A 10,780-nucleotide genomic window follows, 5' to 3' on the forward strand; every position below is an offset into this window, starting at 1 on the left:
AATGGTGTGGCCAGCAGGAGCAGGGAGGTCATTCTGCCCCTGTACTCCGCACTGGTTAGACCACACCTTGAGTGCTGTGTTCAGTTCTGGGCCCCCCAGTTTAGGAGGGACATTGAGATGCTTGAGCGTGTCCAGAGAAGGGCGACGAGGCTGGGGAGAGGCCTTGAGCACAGCCCTACGAGGAGAGGCTGAGGGAGCTGGGATTGGTTAGCCTGGAGAGGAGGAGGCTCAGGGGAGACCTTATTGCTGTCTACAACTACCTGAGGGGAGGTTGTGGCCAGGGGGAGGTTGCTCTCTTCTCTCAGGTGGCCAGCACCAGAACAAGAGGACACAGCCTCAGGCTGCGCCAGGGGAAATTTAGGCTTGAGGTGAGGAGAAAGTTCTTCACTGAGAGAGTCATTGGACACTGGAATGGGCTGCCCAGGGAGGTGGTGGAGTCACCGTCCCTGGAGCTGTTCAAGGCAGGACTGGACGTGGCACTTGGTGCCATGGTCTGGCCTTGATCTCTGTGGTAAAGAGTTGGATTTGATGATCTATGAGGTCTCTTCCAACCTTGGTGATACTGTGATACTGTGATACTGTAAATATGTGGTATCACAGCAGGCTGGAGCTGACTGTTGCAGCAGCAGGCATTGCTTACTACCACTGGTACTCAAGTAAGACATTTCAGCTCATGTTTTCACATAAATATCATTCAAGACGGTGACAAGACTGATATAATGTGTCCTGAAGCCTGTGTCTGCTAAATGCTCCCTTCTGACCAGTTGTGTGCATGTGGCTGTGTGTGCCACAGGCAGTGGTGTAGCAATGGCGTAGGCTTACATGTGTGCTTTGCTGTTTCTGTGATGCTGTGGGCAGCCTGGAGAAGGACACAACCCAGAGCTCTTTCTAAGAGAAGCAAGAAGCACTTGCTAAAACTATTTGCATTCTCTTAGTTATCCCTTTCTCAAAAGAGAGAGGAATGTTTTGAAGAGGCAGGAGTTGCTGCAATTGTGACCCTGCCAGCCTAGTATTTTGTCTATCAGGGACACCCACCAGGCATCTAGGAGAACAAAGCAAGAGGCAGCACAGAAGGCCAGTGATGATAATCTGCCACCGAGAAAAATCCATTCCTAATCCCCTATGGGGCGATATTACATGGAACATGATTTATATTTCCTTCCAAATTCTTAGACTGAGTGCTTCTGATGTAATTTTAACTCATTGAAGTGCCTTGTTTCCCTTTGGTTCTATTCTCCACTTGAATAAGAGCCTGTGACAATGAGCCTCCCTGCCTAATTACTCATTGTGTGAAAAAAACAAAAACAAACCCACAACATTCTTCGAAAGGATTTGAATTACCAGGCTTCCCATTCAGTGAATATCCTCTGAATCTCTGATAAGGATAGTCTGTCCTTTTCTGTATCAGTTCTACATGTCATAAATAACAGGCATAAACTTGGGTTCATGCAAACTAAGGCTTTAATAGAGTTGCAGGAATCAAGCAATGTACAGGCCTGGGTGCGTGGGGAGGCTCTGCTCTACCCTAATGCACACCTTTTGTTTTCAGTTTTCTCTTTTTATATCCTATCCTATTACATATTCATTACTAACTCTAAGAAAAGGTTGGGTTTGCCTTATCAGTTCTAAGAATGGGAGGTGTCTCTTCCACGAATGTCTCTTTTTATCCAGTGGTCCCTCTGGTGGTCTTTCAGTGATGAAGTAAGGGGTCTTCCTCAAGTGTCCATACACTTCCTCAAGTGTCCTTTGTATGAACTCCAAACTAGTAGTGTCCTTTGTATGACTCTTCCTCTGTTTGCTCATGTGCAAAGGCTGTCTCTTCCACCTGCCTTCCTCCTCCACCAACCTTTCTAGTTTCTAATTATTTATTGCTGTTACTTTAAGCCAAGTGTATACTCTTGTGATGGCTGTGCAAGGAGTGCAGCTCCACTCAAAACCCCCCTTCCTCCCTGTCTGTGGCCTCTTGCCATGAATTGATGGGATCAAACATATATTTGTCACATACAGGACTTCACAAGGATTCCCAGAATATTACAGGTTTGAAAGGGACCTCTGGGGATCAAGTCCAAAGCCCTGCTAATGCATGTCCACCTTGATCAGGTTGCACAGGATCATGCCCAGACAGGTTTTGAAAGTCTTCAGAGGAGGAGACTACAATCTCTATGGGCAGCCTTTTCTGGTGTGTCATCACCCTCAAAGTAAAGAAGATTCTTCCTCATGTTCTGGTGGAACTTCCTATGATTTCATCTGAGTTGAATATACACAGCTGCCCGGGGAGGTGGTGGAGTCGCCGTGCCTGGAGCTGTTCAAGGCAGGATTGGACGTGGCACTTGGTGCCATGGTCTAGCCTTGAGCGCTGTGGTAAAGGGTTGGACTTGATGATCTGTGAGGTCTCTTCCAACCTTGGTGATACTGTGATACATTTGGATTTAATTCCTTTCCTTTACAGGTTCAGTCACAGGGGCGGAATATTTTCAGTAGCTGCTTGGGAAGCATGGTGAATTAGATCGGATGAAGCAGATCTAAGCTTTAGATTCAAGAACCTCTCAGCATGTTTATCTTCTGAAGACATAGAGGGTTAATTTATTCATCAGTGACTAAAAACACTTTTTATTCTCTGCCCAGTTATGCAATTCATTCAGAAACCACAGAAGCAGGAATTTCTGATGTGAAAGGCTATGTTAGGTCCCCTAGGTCTCTTTTATGCCAACAGCAGTGCAGAAAAATTGAGACTTACATGGAAGTTTCAGGTACTGGCTACCGCATACACTTCAAACCAAAATAAGCACAGAGGATTTTTCGTGTTGCAGAAGCTGACTTTGAATGTCCTTGAAGTCCAGCATTATGCATTCTGGTAAACAGTCGAGAAATAAGCCAAATGCATCAGTTTAGCCACATAGGCAGGTTTCTAGTCAACTTCTGCAGGACAGGGTAGTGACAATGTGCCTGATAAAGCCACATGCTTTTTAAAAAGTAATGCTATTGATTTTGTTTGTGTGTATCAAATGTTAGCACGCTCATTAGAACAGCAGCCTTCCAAACCCTGCTGTAGAACAACCAGCAGGCCTGCAGTTGATATCCATCTGAATACTGGCTTGCATTCAAAGGGCAGCTTAAAATTAGGGTATTGACTTTTCATGTTATAGAGGAAAGATTTTAAAGGGAGCATTTATCAAATAGAGAGAGGCAAGATTTATCAAATTCAGCTGGGCTGCAGGTCCTGTTTGAGCAGGCAAAGATGTCTGTGTACAACCATGTACAACACAAACCAACATATGTATGTTTATACATGTATATGCTGCCCAGGGAGGTGGGGAGGTGTTCAAGAAAAGACTGGATGAGGCACTTAGTGCCATGGTCTGGTTGACTGGCTAGGGCTGGGTGCTAGGTTGGACTGGATGATCTTGGAGGTCTCTTCCAACCTGGTTGAGTCTATGATTGGTTTCATATTGATACATGAAATAACAAGGATTATATTTATCTAAGGCAACTTTATGTTGAATTACTGAGTAGGAAAGTAATGTATTACAGTGATTAAATAGACACTGTGTCTGTATCCTTATAATGTAATTATTGTACAGCACTGTGCACAAAGCAGCACACTGGAACAAATACATCCTTCGTTGGCAGTAGGTTTACCCTGACAAAACACAGTTCATTGCGCCTGTTGAAAAAGAACCAAAGGTAACTAGTAAAATTACCTTTATTCTCTCTGTTGTAAGGATGAGAGATCAGGGAAGAAGAGTGAAGGTCATTTCACTTCTCACAGATTTATATGAATTTGTGACTTTTTTTTGTCGTTATTCTTTTGCCTATTCATGCAAATGTTTGAATCTTTCATGGTCCCTAAGTAAAGGCTCTGGAAAATGGATTCAGTACCTGTTGTGTATCTATGTATTCTTAATGTAAACCCATGAGGAGCAGTTATGTCTCTGAAGAACAACCATTGCCAATATCAGGGCACTCTTGGTTTCCTCCACTGAACTGATTAGGTTTATCTAGTATTTGTGGTTGTTAGTTGGTGGTGGTTTGGTGTTGGAGTTTGGGGTTTTTTTGTTTTGTGTTGTTTTAATTGCCAGGATTTCTTTTAACAAAGCTTGTCACATTGCTCTGCTGTCAACTACCTGCCTGGAATGATGTGGGTGGGGAGAGGATGAGGTGTTTCCCAGCCACATGCTGAAAACACTGAACTGTCTTCTTACTTCCTGTATTTTCCTTACTTTCTCTGTTGTAATGCAGAGTGGCAGTCTAAGGTGATGCTTTCATTCATTTTATTGTTTACAGGTCCCATTAATTGTTAGTCTGCTTGCCACACTGACTTGCTTGGTGAGGTCTGAGTTTTGCTAACTTGTCTTAAATCTCATCTGTGATACAATAAAAAATGCTTTTGTGGTCTTAGCATGAGGTAAGCAGTTAAGTAAACGTCTCAGGGAAACATTTTGTTTCTAATGGAAACATAAGGTAGAAAAACCTTGGGCTTTTTATTCTTTGTCTTTATTATTCTCCCCATTCAGCTGTCCTCACAATTGGTACTGAATGCCTCTTTCCAGTGTATATCTGAGCCAAGCTCAAGGGTTCCTAATGGGGGTCTTCAAGAAAAGACTGGATGAGTCACTTAGTGCCATGGTCTAGTTGATTGGTTAGGGCTGGGTGCTAGGTTGGACTGGATGATCTTGGAGGGCTCTTCCAACCTGGTTGATTCTATGATTCTATGATATTTCTCTTATTTTATTTCATTTTGTGTTAAATGCATCAATACTGCAAATTAATTTTATTCATTGTCTCAGGATGTATATCTCAAAGATCTTTACTTCATTTCCTGGTCTGAAAACAGAAGCTATGGCTTTGAGAAGTCAGCCTGTACAAAGTATAATCTGAGCTAATTCTCTGAAGTTTCTCTGAACTCTTGAATCTCCTCCTCCTATTAACACTTGGACCAAAGTTAGCCTCTGGAGTCTAAAGGGTCACCCAGGAATCCTTATCATTATGATATGTTGCATTTCTCTTGTGTCCTTTGATAAACACTAAGCAATAATTTTAAACTTTTCTTCCCTTAACAGCAGGATAAGTTTTCATCTGGAGTTGAATCTCTCCAGAATAAATCCAAGATAATCCACACAATGAGGGAATGTAGTATTGAGGAGCAAGTATGGCACACACTGGTGGTAAACAGTGTAAACAATGGAATTAATTCTTGACTTCTTTTCTGCTTAAACCACCAGTTCAGAAGACAGCTTTAAATCTCTTATAGCAGCAATTCACAGGTGGCAGCAGATTCGGGGTGAACTTGAAACATGGGTTTGGGAAACTTGACCCCTGTGGCAGAAAAGTTACGTTCCTAAACTATGAAGTGTACAAAATATGAACTCATATCTCTGACTGGTTGTGTGAAAAGAGGCTAGCATTGTTTACCATGTTTGCAGTACATTCTGGATCAAGGCTGTCATGGATGTGCCAAGTATTAAGTTAGATTTATTTAGGTAACCCTTCTCCTCCTTAAGCTTCCTCTCCTCCCTCTAGTTTTGGGCACCTTGTAGCTGCCAGCAAGCACTCAGGATTTGCTATATGGATTGCACAGCAAACTCTGGGAAACACTGATTGCAGATGCTGTTTGGAAATTAGCCAAATCGCCAGGCGCAGATGATTTATAAGAAGTTAGTTTTTTATGTACTTAAAACAAACAAACAAACTTCCAAAACAATTGGATCTTGGAGCATGAGAAATAAAAACTGATTGGGTAATCCCGTGAAAACTTCCTCTTGCCAATGCCTGACTGTAGGTAAAACATAGCCCCCCCAAAACTAATTTCCATGAGGAAAATGTTCTTAGCTAGCCATGAAAATAATATAAACCAATATTTTTTGCAGAAAATAAACCTTCAGAGGATCTTCTTGTTGCTCCAGTTACTGGACACTTCCAGTGTAGAAGGAAGGCAAAATCCATCTTTGCCCATGCCAGTCCCAACTACGCTCAGCCTATGCCTGCAGCAGAACCTGAGTCTGTTTTTGGGGTCAGTGTCCCCAGCTGGCATAGGTGTGCTGAGGACTACAATCTGCTCTCTGGCTTCTGTATGGATTGGCATGCCAGAGTGGGTAAAGAGAGCCATGCACACCTCCCAGGGATGGATAAGGCATGAGGCTAAAGTGGAAAGGATGATAGAAAACTGCTCAGAGACCAAGAGAAGTTCTGCATGTTCTGAACCTTATTTGTTAAATTACCACTAGACTTTATTTTCTACTCAAAACTGGGCTCCTTCCTGACTAGAAAAGCATCTAGTTGAAGTCTAAATGACTTTGAGATCAAACTGAAAATTAGATTTCTGAATTTCAAGTTTCCATTTTAATTGAATGTTGCAGGCCTTTGGAATTTAAAGAAATTGCAACTCTCTGAAGACAAAAGGAAGACATATTATTTGAAATCTGAAGATGATTTCCCCCCCCCTTAATTTCATCCAATTACATGAAGAGGTCTTTCTGTTAAAAAGCATTACTAAGGCCACAGAAGTGTCAGCAAAATAGTTTTTTTTCTGTCATGGTGAGTCCTGCACTGAATTGTTTGGGCTTAAATGTGTCTTGATAGTTTACCTTAGAACTCTCTGTCCTTTTACTCAGTTCAGCTGAATCCTATGAAAGAGATATGCAGCTTGGAGAAGTTCTTCACACCCCCACAAATGCTATAAATGGCCCTGATACAACATGTATTTATGTAACAAAATCATCTGCATTAATATCTTCCTTTCCTTTCTGTAAGAAGCACAGGAGGGACCCAAGATGACACATTTTCATGCAGCCCCTTCCATTCTTCTTGCATTTGAGGCAGCAAGGACAAGCCACATTTTCCCCTAAAAGCCAAACCACTAAATGAGCAGGAATATGATGTGACTATTAATAGGGTATTTGGCTGCAAACACACAGCCCCAGCTTTTGGGGTCTCTTTCTTTGAATATTCAGTACTGTGTTAAGAATCAGAACTGCTTGATGTCAGGAGTTCTGGTCACTGTTGTTATCCTGATCTTCCAGAATGAAGAGGGCATTAAAAGCAAAACATTTCCTCTACCTTTACTGAGAAGCCAAGAAACAGGCTGGCTGATGGGACCAAGTACAATGTATCAAGACTTTAACATCTTACTCACATCTGGCATAACAACTTGGAAAGTGCCCCCATTTGGCAGCTGTTCCATTTGTCACCTTCATGTGGACTTCTCTCTAGATCCCAGCCTGTGCTCAGGCACCCGGTTAGGTCTGCAGCCCTAGAAGAGGACTCACATGCTGCTTGAACAGAGAGGCCTCCCAGGGCTGGCTCCTTGGGCTCAGATGCAGACATGCTGTCAGAAAGATGAAGAACAGTGAATTACAGCTGCTGCTCCTGCTGCCACCAGTAGGGTCAGAGAAGGTCTTGTTAACCCTGATGTGATGCTAACACTGCCAAAATACCTGGGAAAATCAACAAGCATCAAGCTTCACTGTTTTTCATATGGAGAATTAAGTACCAGCTCTGCTATTCCCTTAGGGGTACTGACAGCTGAAGGTGCTGCAGTCCTTCCTCCAACCATGGATTACTGGGATGGCTCCCAGCTGTGAGCTGACTCCTTGGCAAGGTGCTGAAGAACAACCTCCTAAGCCTATTAAGCCAACACTGCCATCCCTACCTGCTGCCTGTTGCAGAAATGAATCCTGACCAGCAGCGAGATTCAAACTGATATTTTCAGCAGCAGCTGTAAACTCGATAAGCTCCTTGTCCTCCTTTCCCTCCTCCCCATCCCTCCCTTTGGGGTTGAAATGAAGGCAGAGACATGCTGAGAAAAGCAGTGCAGTGCTCTGTTTTCAGGATAATATGCAGACCACATGTATGTATTAAAGGCTGTATGGAGTTATAATGAGCCAGGAGCATTTAAATGCAAGCCAGAGGGAATTTGCTGTTCTGTGTGGGCAGATTTCAATTGTAAGGTTGGCAGCTCTGGTATCCTCTTCGCTAATGCCATGGGATGAGAAAAAAATAGGCTTTTCTTTCAGAGCAGTTGATTATTGAATCTGTACCAGCTGTTCACTCTAATCCAAGCTTTCTGTGCTCACTCCTTGTAATAGAGGCATCCCCCACCCGCACCCATCGCCCTGTTCTCACCTTGTAATCTTTTAGAAAGGTGGTTAGCAGATATCAGCCCTAGAGAGAGACAGAAGTGTCAGTACCAGGCAAGGGTTATAATTAATGAGAGAAAAAAGGCACCCCCAGCCATGTAGTCTATGTAGTGAAACTCTAATATATTTCACATCCACTGCAACATGGGAAAAAAAACCCATCATGAATCAGAAGGCAGAGGAACATTTTTTAACGGTGACACCTAACTCTGTGCCCAGCAAACCACGTGGGGTCAGAGCTGGAGCAAGTCCTGAGCTGGCATAGAGCTGCAGCTGTCCCTCCCACCCCACCATGAGCCAAGAGACCTGCACCCAGGCATGCGGCAGCAGCAGAGGAAATTAATCCTTTCTTTCTTTTTTTTTTTTTTTTTTTTTCATAATAAAGGGGGAGGAAGGGGTGAGATAAGAAGTGAGCTCCTTCTGGGTGCTTCTCACTCAGCCTGCAATGTTATGTAAGGCTGGCACAGCTAATGCCTGCTCTGCTTTGCCATCAGCCTGGCTGTATCACACAATTATTTCATCAGTCTCTCCTACTAGACATCACAGTGCTATTGCGATTAGTCACATTTATTAGGAGAGTGGCTAAAATAAAATCAGCAAGCATAGGGGCCCTCTTACACAAGAGATTGGGTGAACACAGCTCCAGGTGGTCCCTGCCCCAGAGACATTCAAATCTCCTGGAGGAGGAGGAGAAGGGACAAGGGAGTGACACCCAAGAGCCAAAAGAGGGATGTGAAAGCAGCAGGAGAAATGCTGTTTCTATGAAGAGGTTTCGCAGGGGAGAGTGAGTTTAAGTGGGAATGAGATGACTGGGAATGAAAAGCAGCAGGAGAAAGGACACTGTAGGGGAAAGCAGCATGGAGGGAAAAGTAAAACAGTAAGTGACAAGCTGAAGAATGAAAGTTGTTGGTGAGGGGAAAAAGCATTTGCTCAAATAGGCAGCCAGAACAGCAGATCCTCCCTGTCTTCATGCCTCCTGCCTGTTTTGTCTGCTGCTGCTGCATACTTTAGTGGTCTATCTCAATCCCTTGCAGTGTTTGTCTGAAAGATGCCTCCTTCCCTGCTTACCTTGTCCTTCTGGCCTCAAAGGATTACCCCCGTGCTTTGTGAAAAGGCAGCCAGTAACCTGCTCTCTGGAAATCTTGGTCGAGCTGCAGAGGCTGATTGCAATGCCAGAACCACACAAACTGAAAAGCTGCATTAGCACTGAAGATTGTGTGTTCAGGCTTAGAAAATGTGGATGCAGAATGTTCTGGGGCATGGTGGGGAAAGCAAACCCTGTGACCTGAGACAGGACAGATGGACGGCCATGTACAACTGCATTCCTGTAGGTAACAACCACATAGAGAGAAACATGAACCCTTGACATGATTACTTGACTTCCAGGAGCTGGAGATGTCAAACAGATTGTGTGATGCAGTTAACATTTTTCGATCAGTATTTATGGGTAATTTGCAGGTAACTCCTTAGCTGACAGATGTTAATATTAAAAAGAGGACTGAATGTGATTCTTAGATGAATAGAGTGATAGTAACATGCAGTAATGGGATTGTTCCTTTGCAAATGGCATTGGTGACACTTCTGATGGACTATAGCCTGGAGAAGAGGAGGCTCAGGGGAGATCTTATTGCTGTCTACAACTACCTGAGGGGAGGCTGTAGCCAGGGGGAGGTTGCTCTCTTCTCTCAGGTGGCCAGCACCAGAACGAGAGGACACAGCCTCAAGCTACGCCAGGGGAAATTTAGGCTGGAGGTGAGGAGAAAGTTCTTCACTGAGAGAGTCATTGGACACTGGAATGGGCTGCCTGGGGAGGTGGTGGAGTCGCCGTCCCTGGAGCTGTTCAAGGCAAGGTTGGACGTGGCACTTGGTGCCATGGTCTAGCCTTGAGCTGTGTGGTAAAGGGTTGGACTTGATGATCTATGAGGTCTCTTCCAACCTTGGTGATACTGTGATACTGTGATGTTCAAGTGCTGACATTCTCAGGAGGATCTTGAGAAAATTGATGAAGCTGTAGAGAAAAAAATATTTCAGGCAAGTGGAATTTTAATTTGAGATAATGCTTTCTAGTAAAAGGCTCAGGCTGCTTAACTGGCTATGTTTATGAAAAAGAAGACTGAGAAGTTGCTTGATTACAGCATCAGTAACCTGCATGGTGAGAAAATACCAGGTATAAAGAACTCTTTGTTTAGTATAGAAACAATAGTTGCAGGCTTAAACCAATCAGTGAAATATAGATGAGAAACCAGGCGTAATTTGTTTTGTAACAGTAGGAATTATTTCTGACTGAACAAATGTTAAGTGCCAAATGTTTCACCTCTGGATGTGTCAGATGAGGGCTAAACTTCTTTCTGAAAGACTCAGCTAAATACATGTTTTTTTTTTTTTTTTTTTTTTTTTGTGATCCATTACAAATTATATTGTGTTACAGTATCACAGCATCATCAGGGTTGGAAGAGACCTCACAGATCATCAAGTCCAAAGTGTTGAATGATTTGTGATAGCACTTGGTAGTCCTTTTTTATTTTCCTTAGAACTCCATGACCAACCTATGCATCCACAAGAAATCTTTACTCTAGCCACTTTATCTGATCACTTCCTGCTTTGTCAGCTTATTGCTAGGAAGCTGATGGATCTGCACATAATTG

General features: G+C 43.4%; 1 long non-coding RNA gene across 1 annotated transcript; it reads right to left on the bottom strand.

Annotated features, from left to right (window-relative positions):
* Nucleotides 1-1,477: 1,477 nt before the first annotated feature.
* LOC135179647 (uncharacterized) lies at nucleotides 1,478-8,162 on the bottom strand. Its single transcript, XR_010304065.1, has 3 exons — nucleotides 8,122-8,162; nucleotides 7,133-7,324; nucleotides 1,478-2,481 (listed from the first exon to the last, which is right to left on the bottom strand). It is a non-coding gene; the product is annotated as an uncharacterized LOC135179647 (long non-coding RNA).
* Nucleotides 8,163-10,780: the final 2,618 nt, after the last annotated feature.

Source organism: Pogoniulus pusillus, chromosome 1, assembly GCF_015220805.1.
Source record: "Pogoniulus pusillus isolate bPogPus1 chromosome 1, bPogPus1.pri, whole genome shotgun sequence".
Taxonomy (NCBI): domain Eukaryota; kingdom Metazoa; phylum Chordata; class Aves; order Piciformes; family Lybiidae; genus Pogoniulus; species Pogoniulus pusillus.